Source organism: Ascaphus truei, chromosome 3 (genome assembly GCF_040206685.1).
Source record: "Ascaphus truei isolate aAscTru1 chromosome 3, aAscTru1.hap1, whole genome shotgun sequence".
NCBI lineage: Eukaryota > Metazoa > Chordata > Amphibia > Anura > Ascaphidae > Ascaphus > Ascaphus truei.
Genome location: NC_134485.1, coordinates 314,809,836 through 314,837,351, shown reverse-complemented (window position 1 = coordinate 314,837,351; position 27,516 = coordinate 314,809,836). Strand labels below are relative to the sequence as shown.

The 27,516-nt window shown below is 43.9% G+C and overlaps 1 long non-coding RNA gene across 1 annotated transcript; it reads left to right on the top strand.

Annotated features, from left to right (window-relative positions):
• The first annotated feature begins 629 nt into the window (after positions 1–629).
• LOC142491090 (uncharacterized) lies at positions 630–26,332 on the top strand. The gene is made up of 3 exons (XR_012800276.1): positions 630–699; positions 22,664–22,837; positions 25,878–26,332. It is a non-coding gene; the product is annotated as an uncharacterized LOC142491090 (long non-coding RNA).
• The last annotated feature ends 1,184 nt before the right edge of the window (positions 26,333–27,516 follow it).

The following is a 27,516-nucleotide window of genomic DNA, read 5'->3' as shown; positions in this document are numbered from 1 at the left end:
ATTATTGTTGTGGAGGAGGTTGGTGGATTACTTGCAGAAATGAGACGTGATATTCTCAAAGTTGAGATTCTTATTGAACATATGAACACGGGTGCAGACACCAATACCTCATTAGAAGAATTGAAGACACGCTTGGAGAAGTTTAAAAGTGACCTACTGCACTTTAAAAAGCAGAAGTTTAAGAAAGTGGTCAGAGATTACAAAGATAGGCACATTTTTCTTTGGCAAAAATTAGAAGGCAAGACAAGACAGAAACTAAGGGGACTTAAACAGCCGCCTGTGAGGGATATAGTCACGAGTGATTCTGATGGCCACTCCTCGGCTGAACGACAGAGGGATCTGAGCACACTTCCTTTTTTAGGACAACGTCAGGCCACAGGAGGTCCAAAAACTCAGGCGGGGGAAGAGGCCAAGCAAGAGAACACCCAATATTACGCTCGCAGACCAGGACATGAGTATGAACTCTTTGGTGATTAATGTGTCGAAGCACCAACTGTCTGACATGGAAATGCCAGTCTTATCTAAAGGACCATCTTGTGTTCCCACTGTTAGCTATGATGATGTTAATGTAGAAGTTGATCTTTTTCAATTTTTAGAGAAACCTGAATATAAAATTTTTCTTTTCTCCCAGAGCATCGGAGGTGGTGCAGTAGACAACTATCACGCTTACACCTGAAATTGAGAATACGACAAGGGAATGTAAGTTGAGATCCTATTTACCTCCTATTATAAACCAGTCGGTGAGTATTTATATCCGTTTAGTTAAAGCAGATTTGAGTAAATATGCTTAACGGAATACAAGAGGCACGTTTAATATGAGTCTTAATGAAAGAGCTGCAGTTAAATCCCTTACAGAGAATAGGAATATTATTGTAAAAAGAGCAGATAAAGGGGGTGCACTCGTTATTCAGGATTATGTAGAGTATAAGGAGGAAGCATTATGCCAACTTTCTGATACTGACAGTTATATTACTCTTACCAGGGACCCTACACATGAATATTCCCGAGAAATTAGGGATATTATTACAATGGGCCTTAGTAACCGTTGGTTATCAGAAAAAGAGGCTGAATTCCTTTATATGGAACATCCCAAGTGTCCAGTATATTACATGCTGCTGAAAATTCACAAAAGCATGATTAAACCCCCTGGGAGACCAATTATTGCCACCACATACTCCTGTAATCAGCCATTGGCGATTTATATGGATACAATTCTACAGCCAGTGGTTTATACTGTACCCTCATATATCAGGGACACCTCCAGATTTTCTTACTAAATTGAGAGCTATTCCTAAATCCAATGCTAGCGTTATTATGGTTACCATGGACGTACCTTCTTTATACACAATTATACCACACGATAAAGGTCTAGAGGTGGTTGACAGCACTAATATCCTATTATGCAGATTCCATTCCCAGTGAGTATATTATGCTTCTCTTACATTTTATCTTGTATAAGAACTATTTCAAGTTTGAGCAGCAAAGTTATTTGCAGATAAAGGGAACTGCTATGGGTAGCAATGTGGCTCCGGCCTATGCTAACCTATATATGGCTCACTTTGAAAGGGATTGTATCTATGCATCGGTATACTACGATCATATGCTCTGTTATCACTGGTACATAGATGATATCTTCATTTTATAGCAAAGTACAGAAGAACAAATTATATCTTTTTTTTGATTACCTTAACCATTTAGCTACTCCGGTACGTTTTACCAGTAACTGGAGCACCATACAAATATCCTTTTTGGATGTGTTGGTTAGTCAGGAGCATGGGGTTATCCACACGGACGTATATAGGAAGCGAACTGACAGGAATGTTGTACATTAGGGCAGATAGCCATCATTCACCGGCCTTGGTCCGGGCTCTTCCTTACTCACAAAATGTGAGAGTCCTGAGAATTATAGACAGACCGGAAAGATTGGGTCCTGCAATTTTAGATTTAAAAACACGTTTCTTGGCTTGAGGTTATATATCAGCCTCACTTGAGGAGGCCTTCAAACGGGAAGTACCAATCACTGGACAAAAGAAAAGCTCCACCGAGTATTATTTTTCCCACTACGTATAATAGAGGTAGCAACTTCTTGAAATTCACCATGAATAAACATTGGCATATCGTACAGCATGATCAAATTTTGTCCGAGGTTTGCCGAGATCTCCCTATGCTTTTATTCAAACGAGGGAGAAATATTTCAAACATTAATTAAACCAGCTGACAATTTTTATCATCAAACTACACATGTTTGAAGACAGGGTAAGCCTGGTAATTTCAGATGCTGTAGTTGCTCTATATGCAATAGTTTATGTATTGGGGATACGTTCTGTCATCCGTGTACTGGTGAGAGCATTAAGATTAGACATGTAGATCTACGCATTCCTTCGATGCCCGTGTGGGTTACTCTATGTTGGTAAGACAACAAGGATGTTTAAACAACGATTTATTGAACATAAAAGTGTCATTAAGAAAGGCACTGACCCTATGATATTGGTGCAACATTGTGTCCAGAACAAACATCCGATATCTGCTATGCGGGTTATGGATATTGAGATTATACCACCATTGAGGGGAGCCGTAGATAGAGATACCCTACTTTTAAGGAGGGAAGCTTATTGGATATTTCATTTAAGGACAAGTATTGGAGTGGACTCAATGAACAATTGAACCTTAGGCCTTGCCCCCGCTGCCTACTACAGTGTCCGCTGTGGCGGACGCTGCGCGCATGAGAGCCCTCCCCGCAGTGGCGCCGGGCCCGCTGCGAGGGGGGGCCGCTGCGCTCGCGCGACAGCTATTCCTGCTCTCAATAGAATTGAGAGCAGGACTCGTGTCGAGCGATTAGGCACGCCCCCCGGCGGTTCAGCCAATGAGGGCGAACCTGCCGGGTGACGTCATGGCCGCGCCCTGTCACTCCTCCACCACGCCCCCCCCCTGTCTCTCCTCCTGCAGTGAACTGCAGACCGGAGAATCGGCTGAACGCGCCGCCAAAAGCGCGGGCGCGCGTTACAGCGGAGAGACCGGGGCCTTAGCCTTAGTGTGTGGCCAGCATTTGCTAACACCTGCACCTGCTCAACGCTTAGCTGCTTGCAGAGCAGAGCAAGCAAATTTGAATCTGTCATCCGCAAGCATGTCACGTGAGCGGTTTCGCCCAATGAGGGCAAACCAGCTCCGAATCGCCGCCCCGCATGCGCACCTAGCCCGCCACATATCTCCCGGCCAGGGACCATGACGTAACTGCGCATGAGCGCCAGCATGCTCGCTCCCTGCCTGGCCGCAGCCTTAAATGTTTTCTTGATAGGCTGTGAGGATTCGCCATTCTGGCAGTCGCAAACCGTCTCCTCATCCCAACAAACCTTCCGTGATGGATACCCAGGATGCGCGGTTTCGTGGTCCCAGTACGCGCGCGCACGCGGACCTTGCTCACTCTGATCACCCGCCCGTGGATTCGGATCCCACCCCCATCTCTGTCACGCGACGTGTGCGTTCGGCCAGCTTCCCTACTGACGCGCAAGTAAAGCTCTGCCCGCGCTCTGGGAACAGTCAGGACCGCCTTCGGAATGACACACGTTCTCGGCTCCGCCCTCTGACCTCCGTGACGCGCGTGGGTCGGCACGCGACGGGTCCCGCCACCTCTTGTCCCAGGAATCGGCATGGGAGTGACGCGCGCTCTAAACTCCGCCCCCTGGCCTCCGTGACGCGCACGAGCAGTTCCACCCTCATCTCCGATTAGGCTGCATCATAGGGCACACCTGTGTGCACCAGCAGCCAATCAGTTCTTACAGTGCTTCCTGGTTCCGCCCTGGCTGGCTATTGGAGGCTCCTCCTATTTATATGGAACAGTGAAGAAAAAACGAAGCACCAAGTCCAGCTGTAGAATAGCAATGACACCAACAGGGATACGTACCAAAAATAAGCAGTTTAATAGGATCCAGACAAAGTAACAAACACACCTACGCGTTTCGGACCTTAACAGTCCTTTATCAAGGTGAATACAACCGTAAGTAATGGAGCGCCATTTATACTCACTTAAACCGCATGTAGCCCAATCGCGGAACATATCCGCATACGTCACGCGGGTCGCGTAGTTGACCTCTGACCCATGACGTGCGGTCGGGTAGTTACGTTACATAATGCGTGCCCTGGGGTAGTGCCATGCGCGAAGGGGGTGGGAGAATCACTGCATGCGCATGAGCACATGCACCCGATGCTAGTGCCTCCCACTCCATAGATAGATAGCGCATGACGTCACTCCGTCACGATCATGTGACCACAAAGGTCAAATGCTAGGCGTAGCTAGGCAACCGAGCCCAATGCGTCCCAAAGTGCATAATACAAAACAAACACATCTTTATTGACATAAACAAAAAAAATATAATAAAAACACTCCTAATGAGGAAATATATGCTATTGATAAAAACAATTAAAAATAACATAAAACAATTAGAGGTGACCTATGATAACACTATTTCAAGATCCTCATAGTTGGTTGTATGGTATTGTGAAGGCAAAATGGAGGCATCTAATAATAACAAATTAATATAATCATATATAAAGTGTAAGCTCCATTGCCTAGAGAGATAATGAAAAAAGAGACCTTCCTTATAATGTCTATATAGTTAATATACCCCATATACATGTCTGTAGTCTGACAATCTAATATATACTGAGTATATTTATTTATTTTATTTATTTATAAAATATTTTACCAGGAAGTAATACATTGAGAGTTACCTCTCGTTTTCAAGTATGTCCTGGGCACAGAGTAAAACAAATAATACATGGTTACAAATACAGTTACATAAATGAACAAGGTATACATTTATATACAAGACATTGCATGCACAGTTAAAGAAAATATATATTATGAGCGTATGAAACAGTTACAGACCAGATTAAAGTGTGAGACAGCCTTAGATTTGAAAGAACTTAAGCTGGTGGTGGATATGAGAGTCTCTGGTAGGTTGTTCCAGTTTTGGGGTGCACGGAAGGAGAAGGAGGAACGTCCGGATACTTTGTTGAGTCTTGGGACCATGAATAGTCTATATATATATATAGCCTATTTGGTCACCCACAGAGAGTGGTGTTGCGCAAAGCTAGGTATCAAACAGAAGAGTACCAATGTCCCAGTCTGAGTTTAAACCATATGGGATACGTGTTTGTAAAGTAAATATCCAATATAGTTCTCTTCTGTTTAAGATACCTAGTCTATTGCCACCTCGGATCGGATTCGATATATGTTCAATACCCTGAACACACAAATTGTCTGAATCACCCATATTACAATGACTAAAATGTTGAGATACAGGGTGACTCAAATCTTTTTTAATAATTAGTCTCAAGTGTTTGAGTATGCGGACTTTCAAGTGTCTTACAGTCCTACCAATGTACTGTTTCCTGCAACCGCAACTTAACAAGTATACCACAAACTTGGTATCGCAATTAATAAATGAATTCACATAATATTTTTTACCAGTTTTGAAAGAAAAGAAATCTTTTTTGATATCCATATGTTTGCAAATTTTGCACTTTGAACATGCATAGTTGCCCTTAGGTAATTTCTTAATCACTGATTTGTCTCAAGTGAACAAACTGCCAGATACAAAGTTCGCAATGGTTTTAGCTCTACTGAATACTATCTTGGGACCCTCGTCATATACAGTTTTTAATAAAGGATCTGCTGCTAACACTCCCCAATGTTTGTGAATGGATTCTCTAATGTTGTTAGATTGATTATTATGTTGAGTAACAAAATATGGAAAATTGGTAGATTTTTTATCTTTCCTATTTTGTACTCTTTTGAGCAAAGTAGATCTATCCAAATTTCTTACTTCCCTGAGTGTCTTTTTCAGATCATCTTTTGCATAACCTCTAGCCTCAAAATGCTCCTTCAGCTCCTCAGATTGTTTTACAAAGTCCTCATCATTTGTACAAATTCTTCTTAATCTAATGAGTTGGCTTTTTGGTATTCCTTTTAGCAAGGATTTAGGGTGGCAGCTGTCAGCTCGCAAAAATGTGTTGCGTGAGTTTTCTTTGCGATACACCGTAGTGATAATTTGTTTGTGCATATTAACTGAAAGGAATAAATCTAAAAAGTGAATATGGTGAGCGTTGTGATTGGAAGTGAATTTTAAATTAAATTCATTATTATTTAAATATTCTGTGAACAAAAAAAGAGAATGTGCATCCCCGTGCCAAATAAAAATAAGGTCGATATAAAAAGTGATAAGATGTCTATAGGGATTCTTATCTCCAAACACGTGGATCGACTCCCACCATCCTAGGAATAAATTCGCATAGGATGGGGCAAAGCTGGTACCCATGGCCGTACCACGTGTCTGGAGATAAAAATCCCCATCGAACATAAAATAATTATGTGTTAACAAAAATTGAATTGCATTAAGAATAAAAGTGCTCTGTGCAGGTGAAAGCTCTGATTGTTGTAAATAAAATCTGACAGCTGCCAGCCCATGCTCATGTATTATCACTGTGTAGAATGATGTGATGTCAAGACTAAGCCAAATAAAATTTGTTTCCCATGTGATGGAGTCAAGTTGAATCATGAGATCACCACTGTCTTTAATGTATGATGGCAATGTTTGCACTATAGCCTGCAGGAAGTGGTCAACATATTTGGAAACACCATCTCCCAAAGATCCAATACTAGCGACTATTGGCCTCCCAGGTGGGGAGACCAATGTCTTGTGGATCTTTGGGAGATGGTGAAAGATAGAATCGTTGTGCTGAATAAATTAGATTACAAAATTGAAGCACTTCGACAACTTAACGATAGTTCATCATACATTCTACTCAGAGGAGACCCCACAGCAACATTCATTAAAGAACTTAGAAACCTCTTAGACGAGGGAGCCATTCTTGGTGCCCTTGACGAAAAAGAGCTTGAATACTTATTTTGCCCTTATCCTGTCATTCCTATCTTTCACCATCTCCCAAAGATCCACAAGACATTGGTCTCCCCACCTGGGAGGCCAATAGTCGCTAGTATTGGATCTTTGGGAGATGGTGTTTCCAAATATGTTGACCACTTCCTGCAAGCTATAGTGCAAACATTGCCATCATACATTAAAGACAGTGGTGATCTCATGATTCAACTTGACTCCATCACAGATGGTGAAAGATAGGAATGACAGGATAAGGGCAAAATAAGTATTCAAGCTCTTTTTCGTCAAGGGCACCAAGAATGGCTCCCTCGTCTAAGAGGTTTCTAAGTTCTTTAATGAATGTTGCTGTGGGGTCTCCTCTGAGTAGAATGTATGATGAACTATCGTTAAGTTGTCGAAGTGCTTCAATTTTGTAATCTAATTTATTCAGCACAACGATTCTATCTTTCACCATCTCCCAAAGATCCACAAGACATTGGTCTCCCCACCTGGGAGGCCAATAGTCGCTAGTATTGGATCTTTGGGAGATGGTGTTTCCAAATATGTTGACCACTTCCTGCAGGCTATAGTGCAAACATTGCCATCATACATTAAAGACAGTGGTGATCTCATGATTCAACTTGACTCCATCACATGGGAAACAAATTTTATTTGGCTTAGTCTTGACATCACATCATTCTACACAGTGATAATACATGAGCATGGGCTGGCAGCTGTCAGATTTTATTTACAACAATCAGAGCTTTCACCTGCACAGAGCACTTTTATTCTTAATGCAATTCAATTTTTGTTAACACATAATTATTTTATGTTCGATGGGGATTTTTATCTTCAGACACGTGGTACGGCCATGGGTACCAGCTTTGCCCCATCCTATGCGAATTTATTCCTAGGATGGTGGGAGTCGATCCACGTGTTTGGAGATAAGAATCCCTATAGACATCTTATCACTTTTTATAGGCGTTATATTGACGACCTTATTTTTATTTGGCACGGGGATGCACATTCTCTTTTTTTGTTCACAGAATATTTAAATAATAATGAATTTAATTTAAAATTCACTTCCAATCACAACGCTCACCATATTCACTTTTTAGATTTATTCCTTTCAGTTAATATGCACAAACAAATTATCACTACGGTGTATCGCAAAGAAAACTCACGCAACACATTTTTGCGAGCTGACAGCTGCCACCCTAAATCCTTGCTAAAAGGAATACCAAAAAGCCAACTCATTAGATTAAGAAGAATTTGTACAAATGATGAGGACTTTGTAAAACAATCTGAGGAGCTGATGGAGCGTTTTGAAGCTAGAGGTTATGCAAAAGATGATCTGAAAAAGACACTCAGGGAAGTAAGAAATTTGGATAGATCTACTTTGCTCAAAAGAGTACAAAATAGGAAAGATAAAAAATCTACCAATTTTCCATATTTTGTTACTCAACATAATAATCAATCTAACAACATTAGAGAATCCATTCACAAACATTGGGGAGTGTTAGCAGCAGATCCTTTATTAAAAACTGTATATGACGAGGGTCCCAAGATAGTATTCAGTAGAGCTAAAACCATTGCGAACTTTGTATCTGGCAGTTTGTTCACTTGAGACAAATCAGTGATTAAGAAATTACCTAAGGGCAACTATGCATGTTCAAAGTGCAAAATTTGCAAACATATGGATATCAAAAAAGATTTCTTTTCTTTCAAAACTGGTAAAAAATATTATGTGAATTCATTTATTAATTGCGATACCAAGTTTGTGGTATACTTGTTAAGTTGCGGTTGCAGGAAACAGTACATTGGTAGGACTGTAAGACACTTGAAAGTCCGCATACTCAAACACTTGAGACTAATTATTAAAAAAGATTTGAGTCACCCTGTATCTCAACATTTTAGTCATTGTAATATGGGTGATTCAGACAATTTGTGTGTTCAGGGTATTGAACATATATTGAATCCGATCCGAGGTGGCAATAGACTAGGTATCTTAAACAGAAGAGAACTATATTGGATATTTACTTTACAAACACGTATCCCATATGGTTTAAACTCAGACTGGGACATTGGTACTCTTCTGTTTGATACCTAGCTTTGCGCAACACCACTCTCTGTGGGTGACCAAATAGGCTATATACTCAGTATATATTAGATTGTCAGACTACAGACATGTATATGGGGTATATTAACTATATAGACATTATAAGGAAGGTCTCTTTTTTCATTATCTCTCTAGGCAATTTAGCTTACACTTTATATATGATTATATTAATTTGTTATTATTAGATGCCTCCATTTTGCCTTCACAATACCATACAACCAACTATGAGGATCTTGAAATAGTGTTATCATAGGTCACCTCTAATTGTTTTATGTTATTTTTAATTGTTTTTATCATTAGCATATATTTCCTCATTAGGAGTGTTTATATTATATTTTTTTTGTTTATGTCAATAAAGATGTGTTTGTTTTGTATTATGCACTTTGGGACGCATTGGGCTCGGTTGCCTAGCTACGCCTAGCATTTGACCTTTGTGGTCACATGATCGTGACGGAGTGACGTCATGCGCTATCTATCTATGGAGTGGGAGGCACTAGCATCGGGTGCATGTGCTCATGCGCGTGCAGTGATTCTCCCACCCCCTTCGCGCATGGCACTACCCCAGGGCACGCATTATGTAACGTAACTACGCGACCGCACGTCATGGGTCAGAGGTCATCTACGCGACCCGCGTGACATATGCGGATATGTTCCGCGATTGGGCTACTTGCGGTTTAAGTGAGTATAAATGGCGCTCCATTACTTACGGTTGTATTCACCTTGATAAAGGACTGTTAAGGTCCGAAACGCGTAGGTGTGTTTGTTACTTTGTCTGGATCCTATTAAACTGCTTATTTTTGGTACGTATCCCTGTTGGTGTCATTGCTATTCTACAGCTGGACTTGGTGCTTCGTTTTTTCTTCACTGTTCCATATTCTGAGTACTTTCTACGGATGCACATTCAACCCTGGACATTGGAACTCAATTGGACTTGCTGCTGATGGTGGATGAAGATTCCCAAGTGAGTTCGTTCCATATTGTCCCACTATATTGTTTCAAGTTATAGGATGTTTCATCTACCGGTCACCTGCTGGTGTTATTGACATTTCCTTACTGCATGGATTGTGGGTTTGTCAATACCGGGCTACATTCCTAGAGACATTATATATACTTACCAAGGGTTGTTTTCCTGTTATACATATATCTGGCTTAAGTATTGTCTTGAGAGCACCACACACATTTTTTCCTCCTATTTATACCCTCAGTCTGCTACCATTCCTTGCTGAGCATAGTCATTGTGATGCCGTGCCTTGCCACATCCTTGTTCCTGTATCCTTGCCTTACCTTGTATGCTGATTAACCTCTTGTTGCCTGAACCCTGCTAGCACCTTGGACTCCGCTTCTCTCCACTCCTGATCCGGCTTGTACGACCATTCTCCTGTCTCCAGTCCTGACCTTGGCTAAGTACTCCAACGATCCAACATTCTCCTATCCTGAACCTGGCTACGTACACCGAATATCCGATACTCTCCAATCCTGAACCTGGCTACGAACTACGACCATCCGAAACGCTCCGCTCCTGAACTTGGCAAGTACCTTCTCCAATCTATAACCCTGACCTGGCTTGAACGACTTCTCTACATCCTAGGTGCGCCCAGGTGACTGTGGGTTGGAGTTATCCAATCCCCTACCTGAGCACCGTGGTCGCGCTTCGTTTGTGGTGAGCTTCAAGTTACACAGGCATTGACTTGATTATAACAGTGGTGGTCCTGCGTCTTCTACATCCGTCTGCTTCATTCTTTATTGATATGCATGCTGGAAGTTCTATTCTAATATGAGATGGTTTATAACTTGCTTCGTGATACTTCTGTGATTGGGTTTATATGTAGTTAGTTTATGTAGTTTGTTATGTATGTAGGGTTCTATATATTTATATATGTTCATTTGATTTTCACTGTTTCCCTGCTTGCATATACACTATAGTTTTGTACTTGTTTCAGTAATTTATGCTCTTAAGGGTATTTACGCTTTATTTATGGGAATATGATGCTGGTACTATTTGTGCATAGGAGTAGGTGTTCTCTGTTTTTATCACTTTGGGTTTTGCCTTTATTGGGGTCACTGTAATTCTGCTGCTACAGGTAAACCGGTATACAGTGCTCTGGTATGTTAGAAGCACCTTCCGTGGTGGGCGCCCGTTTTGATGTTGTGCCGCACGCTGGCGTCGTACTCATATTCATGTGAGTTAGGTGATGCGCATGCGTGGACCTCCATCGCGGCCTTGACGTTACGGCGACGTCCATTTTCACGCCATTACACACCTGCTGTAACTTGGGGTAGGTGTACACAAGGTATATATATATGTCAGCCCTCACCTTAATAAAGACTGCGTGGCAGCAGAAACGTTGGTCACCATTGCTGATTAAAAATCTCCTAAAGAAAAGCCTGTGTGCCTGGATCCTTCCTTTTTTCTCTTCTGTGTTTCCCACCAGTGCTCAATGGTCATGAGGGTTTGATTTAAATATGTGACATAGCCGTGGAACATCCGGTCCCATCAGTTCAGTACAGGGAGCACCACAGCTACTGGACCAGTCCCCGATTGCAAAGCAAGGAGCTTACGCTCATCGTTGGATCTGGGCGATCCGCACTTGGTAGGCGGCACCAGGTCATCTTCCTTGTTGGCTTCTGCAACCGGAGATGATGTCAGTGGAGCTGTCTTGGAGACCTCCACCGGCACATCTGAGGAAGAAGACTGCATTGAATCATCTTGTACCTCAGTCGCAAGGGTAGGTGGCACCATATCCTCTGCAACAGTAAATGGCATGGAAGTAGCCTCCTCGCTGGGACATGAAGGATCAGGCAGCACTGAAGCAACCTGGAAATTTGGAAGATCCAGTGGAGGTGCGATCATTTTAACCAGCAACGGATCCTTGACATTCGTGATAGTTGAAGTCGTCTCCTCCTAGATTGGACTATCGGCTTTGTCACGGGAGACTCCTGTGGCGGGTAGAATCTCGGTGGCCGGAACAGCACGAGCGTAGTAGGGGTCACAAGCAGGGATCCAAGGCAGGCGGCAGACAGCGCAGTCAGGAAACAAGCAGAGGTCCGAGGCAGGCGGCAGGTAGCGACGTCAGGTAACAAGCAGAGGTCCGAGGCAGGCGGCAGGTAGCGAAGTCAGGTAACAAGCAGAGGTCAGCAACGAGGAGACTGGAACAGGACAGGGGAGCAAGGACGGGTCTGGGGGCAGGGACTGAGAACAGGAACAAACAGGGACAAGCCAGATACCAGCAAGGGCTTTTACTGTGAACAGATTTCTATGGTACAGGTACAGAAAACAGATCAGGATATCAGAAGCATGTGCATCAGGAATCTGACTTCAAGCAAAGGCAAAACCAACAGACAGGAAGCAAGCTATAAGGACAGAGACAGGAGCAACAAGAAGACAGACAGACAGAGGAACCCAGAGCCAACAGAAGGTAGCAGCACACCCAGTGGACAAGGAAGCTATGGCTAGGCCGGAGGTCTAGGCGATCCTGACATTACTCCCCCCTCTCAAGAGTGTTCTCCGGACGATCCTCCAGGCTCTTCCCGGAGGCCTTGATGAAAAGTGGACTCAAGGTGACCCACCTCTGGTGGTTTGTCAGCGGGCAGAGAGTTCTCCACATGTACAGACTGAAAAAGTCCATCAGAAAGCCGACAGAGGAATTCAATTCTCTCTCGGAACAGTTGAATGTCAGGATGCATCAACCCAAACGCCAGAGAATCTGTGAGCAGTAAGCTTGACTTTGCAGAGTAGGTCACAGGCTCAGCAGAGGACGCATCAGATATTCGTAGATAAACGGAAGAACGTGCGCTTGTCTTCACAGCAGGAGCAGAGGAGCCAGTAGATCCTCCTGATAACCCTCCAGTATAGCAAGGTGTCCCTGATGGAAGGCCGACTCATGATGGCCTTTGGACAACACTCCATGTTTTGCAGGAACATAGGGATCAGCAACAACTCCGGACAACCCTCCAGGCTCTTCAGGGAAATCTTGATGGAAGGCCAACTTAATGTGTACGTCAAGTGCTGATGGGAAATCTGTGAGAGGTGCATTTATCATCATCGCAAGAGCGTTGGCATCAGCATCAAGAATATTAGGCATAGCAAGGAACTTCACCAGGGATCCGTCTAACGTCATAGCAGGGGCATCGGGAACAGATACATCAGGCTCTTCACATGCGGCAGAGGGGACATATTCACTTTCCGTGGTCTCTTTTTGTGACCAATATATCTCTTTTAGTTTTGGAATCTGGAACTTCCCAATGGATACGTTCAACTCCATTGCAGAGGCACGGACATCAGGAATGTGGGCATCAATGACGGGTGCAGACTTTTCACATGTGTAAGTGGGAACATAGAATTCATGCTCCATGGTCTTCTTTTGTGACTGCCGTTTCGTGGTATCACCTAAATTCTCATTAAGACCAGCTATTTTATTTTTCAGCTCTTGAAGCTGTCCTTCTGCACTTCTTTTCCCACTCAATGCAGTTGTCAGTTCGGCTTCTTTGGAGTTGAGTCGCGACTCCATATCTCCCAGCTGACTCAGAGTAAAGCTTAAATATGTTTCATCTTCTTCATTTCTGATCTGCAGCTTCCGGTACTCCTCCCGAGCATTGTCCAGCTCCAGCTGCAGCCGGACCTTATCACGGGCTGTGTGGTCCAATAATTTGCAGGTATCGGCCATTTTGACCTCATAGCGCTGTGTCAGGCCAGCCACTTGACAGACGGAAACCTTCTCTCTCTCCTCCTTTTTGGCAAGCTGTGTCTTGAGCTCGGCGATCTGCGCCTGCAGAGCTGTAAGCTGCTGAGATGTGTGTTCAGCTGCTAGCTTTAGCTCTTCCTCCAGCGAGGCTCTGGTTATGCTCAGTGTGGCCTTCAGCTCCTCATGCTGTTCTTTGGGGACACACTGGGTACTCAAATAATCTTGCAGCATCCTTATTTTGTTGGCAGTCTGGAACCTTTCTTCCTGTAGAACTCGCTGCTTTTCTTCAGCATTCACCCATTTCTCCTTGGTGTCCTGCAGATGTGTACGCAGTTCTCGCAGCTGACTCTGCAGCATATTTTCTGCTTGTGTGCGCCGCTCCAGGGAGACACGTTCTTCTTGCAGCACTCTCTCTGCATTCTGCAGTGCTGTCTGCACGTCTAACTTTTCCTGGGCCAACTGTTTCTTCTCCTCTCCTAATTCATGGAGTTTCTTATCTCCTTCACTGACTTGGACATAGAGATTCTTGCACTCTTTGGTTACAGTTTCAAAACTGATATTTAACCCTTCGAAGATTTCTCTCATAGAACGTATCTCTGTTGTCAAGTAGCATCTCTCCTCCCGATCGACTTCCATCTCTTTTTTGAAGTAGCAAATATCCTCATGGGAGACTTTAAGCTCTGTATTAAGCCTGTCAATTTCCTTCATAGAGATTTCCAGGAATTCGTTACTTTTAGAAGCGTGGCGCCGATTCTCAGCAGCATCAGCATATGCCTTCTCCAGCTCACCTGACATGACATCCAGGTCACTCTCCAACTGGTGCTTTTCTTTTTCTTGGAGAACACACTTAGCAATTGCTGAGGATAGACCGCTCTGTAGTGCAGCCTTAGCTTCTTGCGCTTTATCTAAACGTCCATGAAGACAATCAATCTCTTTTCGTGCAGCTTGAAGCGTCTGAGTAGGAGCATCTTTCTTCTCTTCCACTATTCTTGGGATACGTCTGTGAGTTGCCTTAAGCTGCAGCATATCTCTTTCATCAAATGCAGACTCTGAGGTTAAATTTTCATTCTTTATTCCTTCTGCAACTTCCACAGTAATGCCTCCCTTCTTTTTCTTCTTCTTCCTTGCTTTGAGAAGTTCTGAAGAATCAGTGGTACTGTGTTCACATTTACTGCTCAAGACTGTTTGAGTGGGAGCCATAATTAAACCACACTTCCCAAGAAACCAGTAAAGAGGAAATGTGTTTTTAAAACAGAAGCATTAGAATGAACAACAGGAATATTAGACACAGAGAGACACAAGATAGGAGAGCTGACCCTTTGAGACTTTAACATCAGTCACAGAGATTATAAATGCAAGGAAAAAACATAGACAGAGAAACCTGCAGTTATATCTGAATCTTTAGGCATCAGGCGTGGGGATATCATATAGACAAAGAAAACCTGCAGTTACATCTAAATCTTTAGGCATCAGGCGTAGGGATATCATATAGACAAAGAAAACCTGCAGTTGAATCTGAAACTTTTGATATCAGGCATAGAAATATCATAGACAGCAGGAAACTAATACAGAGAAAACTTGTAGTTAGATCTGAAACTTTTGACATAGGAATATCAGACAGAGAACCCTGCAGTCAAATCTGAAACCTTTGATATCAGGCGTAGGGATATCATATGTTGCAGAGAAACAAACCCTAGGGGAACTTGCAGGTAAACCTGAAACCTTAGAACCAATCATATGAAAAACTACAGATTGCAGGAAAAATCACAGTATGCAGTAACAAAATAATAGAAGCACTCTTGTCTTTTGAAATGAGAACCCTGTGAACAGCAGTGGTCCAACCAGTGATGCCGAGACAAGCCTTATCCAGGAAATGAAAAGTCAGAGTCTAAAAAGGTGGCAACAGGTACTGCAAGGGTTAATCCAGGCACTGCACAAAAATAAAAATCTCAAAGAAAGCTGCAATAGTCTCTGCTGCAACAGTTCTAGTCTCAGAAAAAATGTTTTTTCGTTATGAACGCAATAATTCTTGCAGAACACTTAGCAGCAACAAAAAAAACCTTTCAAAATCCCAACTTGGATTTCCAAAAAAGAAACGAAAGTACTTATCTTCAACCATGCGGATGTGGTCTGCTGCAGCAGGCAGGAAAGGGTGCAGGCAGAAGAAGAATCTGTTCCAGCGAGATCCAGAAGTGGCCTTTGCTTTCTGTCACGGGAGACTCCTGTGGCGGGTAGGATCTCGGTGGCCAGAACAGCACGAGCGTAGTAGGGGTCACAAGCAGGGGTCCAAGGCAGGCGGCAGACAGCGCAGTCAGGAAACAAGCAGAGGTCCGAGGCAGGCGGCAGGTAGCGACATCAGGTAACAAGCAGAGGTCCGAGGCAGGCGGCAGGTAGCGAAGTCAGGTAACAAGCAGAGGTCAGCAACGAGGAGACTGGAACAGGACAGGGGAGCAAGGACGGGTCTGGGGGCAGGGACTGAGAACAGGAAAAAACAGGGACAAGCCAGATACCAGCAAGGGCTTTTACTGTGAACAGATTTCTATGGTACAGGTACAGAAAACAGATCAGGATATCAGAAGCATGTGCATCAGGAATCTGACTTCAAGCAAAGGCAAAACCAACAGACAGGAAGCAAGCTATAAGGACAGAGACAGGAGCAACAAGAAGACAGACAGACAGAGGAACCCAGAGCCAATAGAAGGCAGCAGCACACCCAGTGGACAAGGAAGCTATGGTTAGGCAGGAGGTCTAGGCGATCCTGACAGGCTTCCTCAAAGAAGAACAACATCTCAGTTGGAAACAAATTCTCACAATCCTGGAAAAGGTTTGCCCGGAATGAGCTCGCAAGGAGCGGTGACAGCTCACAGGGATAGTAGATGAACCTCTCCAATGGCAAAGTTCATGACAGTAAAATATGTCATGTGTTGTTGTTCACCTGAGGTTGTATTTACCTAATTTTAAGACCTGCTAAGGAACAGTTGATTGTTATTATGTCCTGATATGTAAAACCATAGAATTCAAAGAGGGTATACTTTCTTTTTCACACCACTGTATATATCAGCAGCCTGTACCACACAGTATATAACAAATGCAAACCCCAATACACCCAGTGAGTGTCCCCCAAAGTACAAAGGGTGCTTGGCACCAATACCTTGATGTCCTTACCCAATGTCTGAGCCCACCCAAAAGTGTATGGAGTAGCGCTACCCTGTGAACTGTTGGTGCACTTAGGGGAGGTATCTGCCCGGGTACTCCGGTACCCGGATGCTGCTGAATAACAATCAGGGATCCGCTGATCCAGTGACATCGTTGTCCGCTAAGGCATCCGCCTCTGCATGGGGTGAACTCCGGTTGGAGGGTCTCACCTTTAAGAGTCTCTGTATGTAGGTGGTCGGGTCCCAGACCACTGGCCGCAATCACTGTGTGGCGTCTCACGGGTGCTATACTCTGACTATAGGCAACTACTGGGGAAATGTCCCTAGCTATGGGCTTTCCCTGTAGCAGCCACAATCTGGTGTGAGTCGGGGTCTAGAGGGGGCGTAAAGGGGTTATCTGGCCTAGTCTGGGAGCCACTTGCACCCAGAAAGTACCTTACCTCTCTGCATCCCTGCTCCGACTGGTGTAGTCCTCCTCAAGAGTGCCAAAAAGTATCACTCTTGCTACCGTAATCCTTGCAACCCTATTGGCTGCTGCGCATCAGCTGTCTCGACCACCCAGAGCATGCTGGGTGATATAGTTCCCCTGCGGAGCCCTGTTTGTAATGGCCGCCGCAAATACCAGAGTCAGTACTGCGCATGCGTAATCAAAATGGCCGCCGTGACTCACTGCGCATGCACCGGGCATCTAAGATGGTGGCCCCCGCTAATGAGGTACACCGCGGAGTTCCTGCGATTCAATCGCCACTCCGGCCCCTACCGCAGCACTCCCTGCAACTGTGCCGGGTCCGCCTGCCACTCCGGTGGCACCAACAACCGCATCCGCAACCAACCACCGTCTCCCTGCAAGCTCACCCGGATCGGCAGGTAAAAGGGGACCAAGAACAATCTGGCTACATAACATTTGTGTAATGGCCAGTACCGTGATTTAACCCCTTATCTCCCTGTAGGAACCATGAACCCACTAAAATAACTTGGCATTCTGCCAAGGGTGCTACAGGTGGAAATAAATATGGGCCATATTTACCCTGTGTCAGCAACATTATTGTGATATACTCTTCTGTTAATATATGATTCCATACTGGCAAACTGCTAGAAGCAATTTCATGTATTTTCAACTTTTTCTTAGCTTAGTTGCCAAGTTGCCAAGGGATTTGTTTCTGACAAGAAAGTCAATCATGGTCCTTAAAATATTCCTATGTTGAGCTTTTCCTTTGCTTACACTGTGCACCGGGTAAGGTATTTTGCACTAAAAACCAAGTACAGAAATGCTTTTCAATTTAATTTGCAGTAGGATTATTACTGGACATATAATGATAACAAAAAGAAAAAGTCAATTTTCAAGGGCATCCACCCCTGTCATTTTGCACTTTACTAAAAAAAAGAAAAGGATTGGTTAAGTATAATTTAAAATATTGGCACCGATTTTTATGCCAATAAATAATGCATGCCACCTGTAAAAGACTTAAAATGTAGGTGTTACGAATGAGCATAAAATGTTGAGCTATTGACTTGTATCTACAGTACAGTACATGCTGTACTCAAGTAGTCTATTGTGCAATCCAGGAAACCACATACAGTATTTCACTCAAACATTCTATATGATTCATTATACATATTTCATATCCACATCTATAGTCGTTCAAGTTATGAAATTGGGTGTTTAACTGCATAAGTGGGAGGGGGAGGGAGAATCTTTTTTTTTTTTAATAGAAATGTGAGTTTAATCACTGGCTCCTGTTCACTAAACTGGGTAATGCACAGTTGGTGCTTTAACTTCAATTTAGTTAAGTAGAACATTTTGTGTTGTTCAATGTGTGCGTTGTTCCATATCTCACCAAAATGAATAGAAAAGAGAAGATGCTTGTTTTGTCCTTCTTGCGATGGGGCAGGGATACCTATACTCAAAGCAGCAACACGAGGCAACGTTTAAAAAAAAATATATATATATATATATATTTAGTTTTTATTATAAGATTGAAGCAGGGGGTCTCTGGAGCTAATCTGCATTAATCTCAACTCCATGGTCCCCCTGAGAGAGTAGAGATACTTACCTCTGTAGGGGGTGCCTGTATCTCTGCAGAGTTTAAAGGTATAGGTCACGGGAATGACACACCGGATGACATCACGGCTTCCTATTGGCCTGCGTGATGTGGGACGTGATGTTCCCCAGGAGCCACCGAGGGAAGGATCTGCGAGACACTGGCTGCCAAGATAGGGCGACTTAAGAATACTGCAGGGAGAGCCCAGAGTACTGCTAGCCAGTAGCCAGACTATGGAACCGCAGAGCACTTGCATTGGGCTGCAATCGTTTGCAGTATGCTGCAGAGGGAGTTTTGCCTAGCCTGGGGTATATTGATGTCCCACTGGTCAGAGACTACCATGTGCAGCAGATGTACCAGGAGAGCGGGCCCTTTGCAAAATCGTGAGGGTTGCGCTATGCTGAAACACTTTATTCTACTCAAGATGGCGGCTGCCCGGCAAGGTAGTGCATCGTGTGGACTGCGTGATCTAAAATGGCGTCTCCCGCCAAGTGTGGATGGCGCACGTGCTGCTTGCAAACAGGCTGCACGAGAATTGTTTGTAGAAATCTTTCCGGGTCTGGCACGAAAGCCAGAGCCCCACCCCTGCGATGTGAGTGGTTCAATGCAGGGCCAGAACCACTCCTTACTACTGTGTGCCCCTCCTCTAAACTCCACCAGAGGGAGGGGGCACAGTGAACGCCAATCAGAGAGCTCTACCTACACTGATGGAGGAGCTGGATGCGAGCTGCCGCACCCTCAGTTCCTCGGAGCTGGTGATCAAGACAGAGCTCTTCTAACAGTGCTGCTGCCCGAGATTACCCTAACAATAAAAGAAATGGATAACTGTCGGTTAACGACATACCAACTTCCAGGAGGTCTCCTGGTAGTGGAGATAGCTGGTCGAGAGTTCTTGCGGTGCCTGTGCTCCCAATGCAGGACACCCGGAGGCGAACCAAGTACCACGGCTCGCTGCATGCAGTGCGGAACCTTCTACCTATGGCCGGTAGTACCGCTCAAAACCGTCGGTGCCCAGCTGGAAGGCCTCAAAGCTACGCTGATTGAGGTGGACAGCCTCGACGCTGCGACCAAGCAGGGCCTGTGCGCCCTAACAGATGTTCCAGAGGGTCTGTGCGCCCCAGTTCCAGACCCGGAACCCCATATGTCAGAACCAGTGGGTAATGTGACTGCCCAGGGAGAGTTGGGTGCGCTTCCATGCGTGGCGCAGAAGTGGGGCTGCTTCCTGCCAATAGCCAGCCATAAATGCGAGGTGCCCCGACGCCAATCCCCTGTGGAGGTGTCCCTGCCCCTATCCTCAGATGATGACCACGACAGCCTTTTATCAGTGGTGACGCTCCAACTGGCGGACCACTCCAGCGGTGCTGTAAAGAGAGAGCCACCTACCTGCGACGTAGAGCGGGCGAGTCCAGAGGTCCCAAGACAGCAAGCGCTGGTGTGGCCTGAACCGCGGAGAAGCTCCACGGCCGTGGATGCTTCCAGTGCTGTTGAGGAGGTACCTGCGGCTGATCCAGACGACCCGACGACCATCACGAGCCAGTGGAGCAGTGAGGAACCATCCCCTTACTTTCTGCAGGCAGCGGCAGAGGAATCCAGAGACGAGGCCTTGCCAGGCACTTACTTCCGTGTGGCGGAGCACGTTGATCTTCCGGTGCCACGCCCTGCGGATGTTGTACTTCCGGTGCGGGACCTGGACCTGTACCGGGATCTCGCAATGTCTCCACCTGATCACGTCTCTTCCGTGTCGACCGCCAGAGCGGACAGGGACTGTGCTGTTACCGCTCTGGTGAGTATTGCCCGGTCCAGGGAAGACCGGGAATATTATCTACATGAAGTTATGGGCCGAGGTAAATGCAGGCCTGTAAACCCAGACTCTAAGAAGACCACAACTGGTCGCGACATAGCCCGGCTCAAGGACTTTGTCCCGGACATAATTGTTCCCAAGGCCCCAGCCCCTAGCGCCACTGCCCCAGTCTCCATTTCCCATGCTTCATCTAGTTTGGGATCCTGACATAGTCACCATGGGTCAGGGGGTAAGAAAAGGAAGATTTCTAAACCATCCACGGACTGGTGGCACTGGGTGGAATCTGAATAGGGATCTGATGGGGAGATTCTTGCTTCCAGTATGGTTCCTGTAAAGAATCCCACGTCTTACAAGGAAATGTTTAAGAGTAAAACTAACAGCTCTCCTTCCTGTCCCTCAGGTACGTCGTGTGTATCCTCTAGAGTAGACACAGAGGATGAGTCAGCTTCTTCAGTGGGGTCACTAGGTACTATCCGCAAATGATGGTATCCCCTATTCCAAGGGAACTCAGTGCCCATGAAGCGCACCAGATTTGTACTAATTGACGGGGAAACTGTAGACCATTGGTGGGATGAACCGCGGTGAACTTAGTCCACAGAAGAGGCCGCAGAGGAACTCAGAAAAAGAGTCAAGGAAATTAAGTTAGGCATTGTAAAGCCTGCCGGGCCCTCTATACTATACGAGGATATAGCCTCAGAAGAACATGTATACTGGGTCTTACCAGACAAGGCTCAGGGTAAAAAGCTGACACAGCTCAGTAGAGCAGATAGGACTATAGTGTCCAGGTATAGGCAGTCTCATGGGTATGCGTACCCTTATGTACCTGATCCTATCATGAGAGAGATCGAGCCTAACAGAGAGGCTTGGCTCAGAGATGCAGTTATAGACAACCTAAGATCCAGAAGTAGTAGTTCTGCTTATCAAACTGAGGAGAGGGTATGTTACCTCATGAGGGTCTGGAGTGTAGGCTGAGGGATCTTCATGGACAGGGTAGAATACAGATCTGAGAATGGTCCATCCAGATCTTACTTCGTGCAAGTACCAGATCATATGGGCAGGATAATAAAGAGACATGATCCCAGGTATTATTATTAAAAAGGGATACTTCATGTTGGAGTAATCCAAGTTATTACAGTTATCACCATCCCAAGGTGGGTGGGTAAATCTCTGTGTGTACATATGACGGTATTATTAACTGTATACCATGTTAATGTCGTGATGTATTGTTTCGGGTTACTCATCTGCAGGATGGATCCGAAAATTTGGGTCCAAGTGGGGACCATTGGATTCAACCAGAAGGAGCGTGTAGCCAGGCCTGGTTTCTGGCTGCCAGTCTGCCCTTCTCCTGGCAGTAAGCCCTAGTAAGAGCAGGCTGCCAGGACTAATCTTGAGTTTTCCTCACCCCCTGCAGCTACAGTGAGTCACAGGTGAGGCGGTGCAACTAGGCCTTGTGTCCAATCAGGGAATCAGGACTGGTTCCTGCTTTTCCTGTACTTAAGGGGCTGCACTAACCAAATTCAGCAGTTGCCTCTACCCTTGAGAGAGGCTGGTCTACCGATAACAGTTGTGCAGGGCTCTGCCAATCTGTGTTCCCTCCTTTAGGGGAGTGGAGGGAGACTATTCCTCTTACTCCACCAGGGAGTAAGAGAAGAGCATGGACAGCTGTGGGGGCCCTGTACCTGCAGTGAGTGTCCAGGGAAACATCCTGAGGGTGAAAGCCGAATATCTGGTTTTACTGTGAAGTCTTGGGAGGTCTTTTCACTGCTGCAAAGAACAGGATCTACTATGATCCTTTCCCCTCGTACAGAGGTAAAGGGAAGGGTTCACAGTGTAGTGTAGGACCTGCATTAATTTTGGTTTACCTTAATGTGGTATGCAGGCTTATGACGCGTTGGCCAAAGGGTTTAACTAAATAACCAAGTAAATATTATTATTGAAGTATTCAAACTTTATACTTATTACTTTATATGTTTTGTCAATTGGATGTAGCATTGGGCACCCCTGACTTTTGCTGAGAAGTCTACAGTGTGCAATAAAGTGTTCCTGTGTTACTATACCTTCTTGCCTGAGACTGCAATCTATCAGGGGAAGGCTAAAGAAACTCTCCTGCAGGGATTGCTCCCTTCATCCCTGGGGCCTGCAAGAGATGGAGGCGCTGTCACCGTGAGTATGAATTAGTTGTTACCCCACAAACCTGTTCTGACATCCCCTACCACCATGCGGGAGACTCAGATCTACTGTGAGCCAGCAGGTATGCACCACAACACCCCATGTAGCAGCAACATCTCCCATAGGGAAGGGGGGAGGGGATATGTGTTTCATAAGTTAACTTGTATTGCTACTTTAATCAGCCTAATATTTTTTCATCCAGTAACTATGTAATTGACTTATTAAAGGAGAACCCAACCTATATGCAGTTTCAATTGGCACAGAGACATTACTCTCTCCTCTGACATACTACGGTATACTGATTCTAATAAGCACGACTTATAATCTTTTGTATCAGGAGACCTTACTGTGAATGTAAGTAAAGATCAGGCAGTTAATGATACAGTATTGAGAAGGATACATTAAGCCTTTATTGCTGGAAGGTTTAATGAGTGCATGAGAACTGATATGCTACACCTGCCAGCATTACTGTATATCTTCATTTTCTGCAATGGGCTATTTAGTGATTATTTTATCAAACGAGTTAAGATGTATTAGTACTTTGGGAACTGTGTGTTCTTTCAATGCCCTCCTCATTTGCGGACAAAAATCTTCTATTTACTGCTAATTTGATACAACTCATTACCTGTGTCACAAATAATAGCCTCAGTTGCAAGGAAAACAAGCCATACTCTCAACTACCCTAATAAGCAGGGGTAGTATTTTATAGCTGCAAAATGTTTGACAGAGAGGGCTTGATACATTTTGTTTATACACGTTTTACGTAAGTATGTAGCCAGACTTACCGTTCCCTTGACTACGGTAGGGAAGCAAAATTCCCTGGTAATTAAACCTTTGCCTGATACCGCAGTACCGTGACCTCAGCTAAAACTTGACTGTCCAGTGGTGTCTTGCTGCTTCTGTAATTTCCGTAGTTTATGATGGGTGGTGCTAGCATGTAGGGAAGGTAAACTCAATGTCATTTGAGGCTATTGCTATGAGTAGCCAGCAGATGGTGCTATACTGTATTATACACTTCAGTTTGTTGTTTTACTTTTAAGCCACCCATAACCACCTCTTCTTCCCATAAACTCTTTCATATTTGAAAATCAAAGCCATCAAGCACAGTCTTATAAAATTACAGTAGTACATAGTTATTAAAGTAAAACACAGAAACATAGTGTAGTCATAGTTATTCTGTTAATAATATTTTAACCTATGCAGGGCAAAATTGAATAGGTTAACCTTGTTCTTGTGAGAAGCCATGTGTAAGAGATGCAGCTGGAGGTACTGTACTGACGATTAAAGGATGGGGGTACAGTGTATGTAGTGTCTGTCAGAAGAAGATTGAGGTACTATATTTTAGTAGACAAAAGTACTGTACATTGTGAAATAGATGATTGGGATTGTGGAAAAGAGGTGATTGTATTTGTAAAGCACTGTACTTTTAAAATGTTGACTTACTAGATAAAGGTGTAATGACAATTTAAAGGGTTATGGAGAGTGTAAAGGCAAGACCATACAAGGGATAGGAAAATAAAAATATTTATTACAGTATAAAAAAAATCTTAATGCATAGAAAACACCCCCAGTCATCCCCCAACTTTTTGTCGTGCCCTGGCTGCCTTGTGTAAAGGTTCCACCAGTAAGAAAATTAGCAAATATATACTTAAATACACTGTACTGTAGATAAACTTGTACACGGCTTAGAAAATATCCCTATCTACTATGCTATACCCCACACTGAACTTTACTACTCATCATAGTTCCTGAAGCCCACATGTTCTTGCAAGTTTATCCCTTGCATCAGCTCAGGTGGAGTCAGCCTGCGAAAGTGCAAGAATAGGCGCCCGTCCCAATGCACATCTCCAGTAGGTCCTTAAGTGTAAATTAAAAGAAAAATATGTAATTACAAGGTGTGGTTATCCACTGCCAGCATTTCGGACATCTCAGGCTCCCCTGCCATGTTTCTGCAGCTGAACCTTTGCACATGTTTTATACTTTCAATGCGTTCTATTGAATTACTGCGCATGCGCATAGCATATGCAGCACTAAGAACTGTAGAAGAGGTACATGATACCTTAAACTTCAAATTTAAACCAGCCCCTGTATGACGTAATAGTTCAATGTTTTTTTGTGGTGGGAAGGTAGGTGGATACAGAAATAAATTAGGGTATGGGTGAAAGGGGTAGTAGATACACATGGATAACATGAATAATGTAACAGATTTGAGTTCACTGGGGGCAACCCATGAGTCACGGTGTTGGAAGGCCAGGACCACACGTGTGTTCAGCAGGGCCACTGTAATAATCAATTACCAGAGTGTAGTGAGCCTCAGATATTTGTCAATTTAGTTTGTTCATCCTCAAAGTGGCTCATTAGCTTTCCATAATCATTATATCATACATTTTGTTACAGACTGCCTTTATTGTTGGGGGATTAACTTGTTTCCAGTTGGTAGCAATTTTGTTTTTTTGCAGCAGAGAGAATATGTTTGATCAGAGCATCTGTATTATGGTCCAAATACTCAGCAGGCCTACTCATCAATAGTAATTTAATATTCCATGGAGGGCAAAGCCCCACAACCTGGAGATTTAGGCTTTTGATTTTTGAACCCCTAGGACCCAACCACCATATATGTTTCAATGAGCCCACAGTTCCACCAGCAAAATAGTGTGTCTTTTACTTTCTTCATATTGTCAGCTCTACATCTGAACCACTTAATATCTGATACAAATGTAATTCTTCAAGTTCTTTAGTATTGCATGCTTGCAGCGAGAACCATCAAAGTTCACTTTCTTGCCCATTCAGCATAAAAATCGAAAAAGGCACATGATGCTGAAAAACCAACTGGGTAAATATACATGGTTATTGCTGGCTGCGTGCAAAAATTATATTCAGGATTTCAATCACAATCATGGACAGTGTGATGTCAGGGAGAGGGGTCCCAAATTAAAGGCATACGTCTCTGCCTCCGTCGTTCTGTTACTGAAGGTAACACAGGTAAGTGTGCCATTTTGCAGCAGGTCAGTAACAGGTTGTGTTTCTCTTTTAGGAAGGGGTTTCATGGAAACAAATTCTTCCTCACTGAATGAGACGGACGGTCAGTGGGGACTTTCCAGCATCTAATGATTGCTTTCAAGCATTTGGGGGGCAGAAGTGGATCTACGCGTCACGTAAGATGGTCTATATGCCCTGATAATGTGGAAAGTGCATCCATGTGATTCTGAATTTGGTCTATGCCTTATGCACAATTCAATATACTCAATGAAAGTATTTATTAATACAATATTAAAAATAAGTGTGTGTTTACTTATTTTACGGTGCTTGTTGTACAAAGGTATATTAAAAGTTACATAATATCCTAAATAACCATTTCATAAACCACACTTATTACCACTAGGTGTGCACCATATATAGGATATCTTTCTACATGCGGCACTACGCACACCACTCGTTTGTAAAACATCTTCTAGGTTGCACCCACAACAATATCTATTTACCCTGGGTTGAGCGAGGACAGTCCATCCATTTTAAACCTTTGAACCCACCTCTTAAATGTAAACATTTCAATAGCTCAGACTAATGGCTACTGCAAAAGGGTAGAGCACAGGGTCTGCACCATGATAGGCTGCAACACAGACCCAGTGTCACCACCTCTCCAGCCACTCAGGGAGGCTGTGTGAGGGGGGGGGGGGGACCACACAAGACAGTCTGTCACTGTCTGTTCCTAGGAGAACTTACGTGACAAGGGGGCAGAAAGATAACTGGACCAGCCAAGGCTACTGTATATGTTTAAAATGTAAGTGTGTTTGTGCAAACATTTTTTATAACCTACCATTCTATACAGTTTACACTATGGTTTGCTTCTGTTTCTATTGAAATCACCACATCACCGAGGAACTACTAGACACACACACTACCAGTGGTTCAAGGAAGATCGGGGACCCGTTCTAAACCTGAAAACTTCAGCCAAACAGATTTGGAAAATGCTGTCTTTTATTTAAAAGAATGTGAGTCCCCACTTTACAGAATACCCTAAGAAATCCATACCCAGTTGAAACATATTGCACCTTGTTGTATTTTTATGTTTTCTTTATATGGTAACATCTGCACTCCCCAATTCTTCGTTATACTTGTCTACAGAGGACAACTCTAACTATTCTTCTTAGGGGTTTGAGCTGCATTTTTTCACTTTTTATGATATAGTGCATGCACTTTATTATGTTGTTTTTTGTATTCCTTTCTTCACATGTATCTGTTATATTAGTATATATACTCACAGAGCACAGAAGGCACGATTTTGATACTAATGTGAATGTGAATTATTGTGATTGATACACTATTGTGATTAACACTTCATTGATTTTCACTTATACCACTAAAGAGTGCCCTTCACACTTTTTTTTCTCTTGTATCATTAATGTAAGAACTACCTTTTCATGCGCAACAATTCAATGGAACACAGTCTTTAATTATTTCATCTATTTGTTCATCATATTACAGGTAGAAAAACAAAAAGAACGATTCCGGCACTCCAACCAATTAGCCTAATAAAATTGCATTTTCTTGGAGGTGTATGTCTTCTCCCTTCAGGAAAGAGCCCCAACCAATTTTCCAATTAGTTCAGTAGTTCAGGTATATTACACTTCAGTGTCAGTCTGCACATCACCCTCCAAGAGTAGGTAAATGTA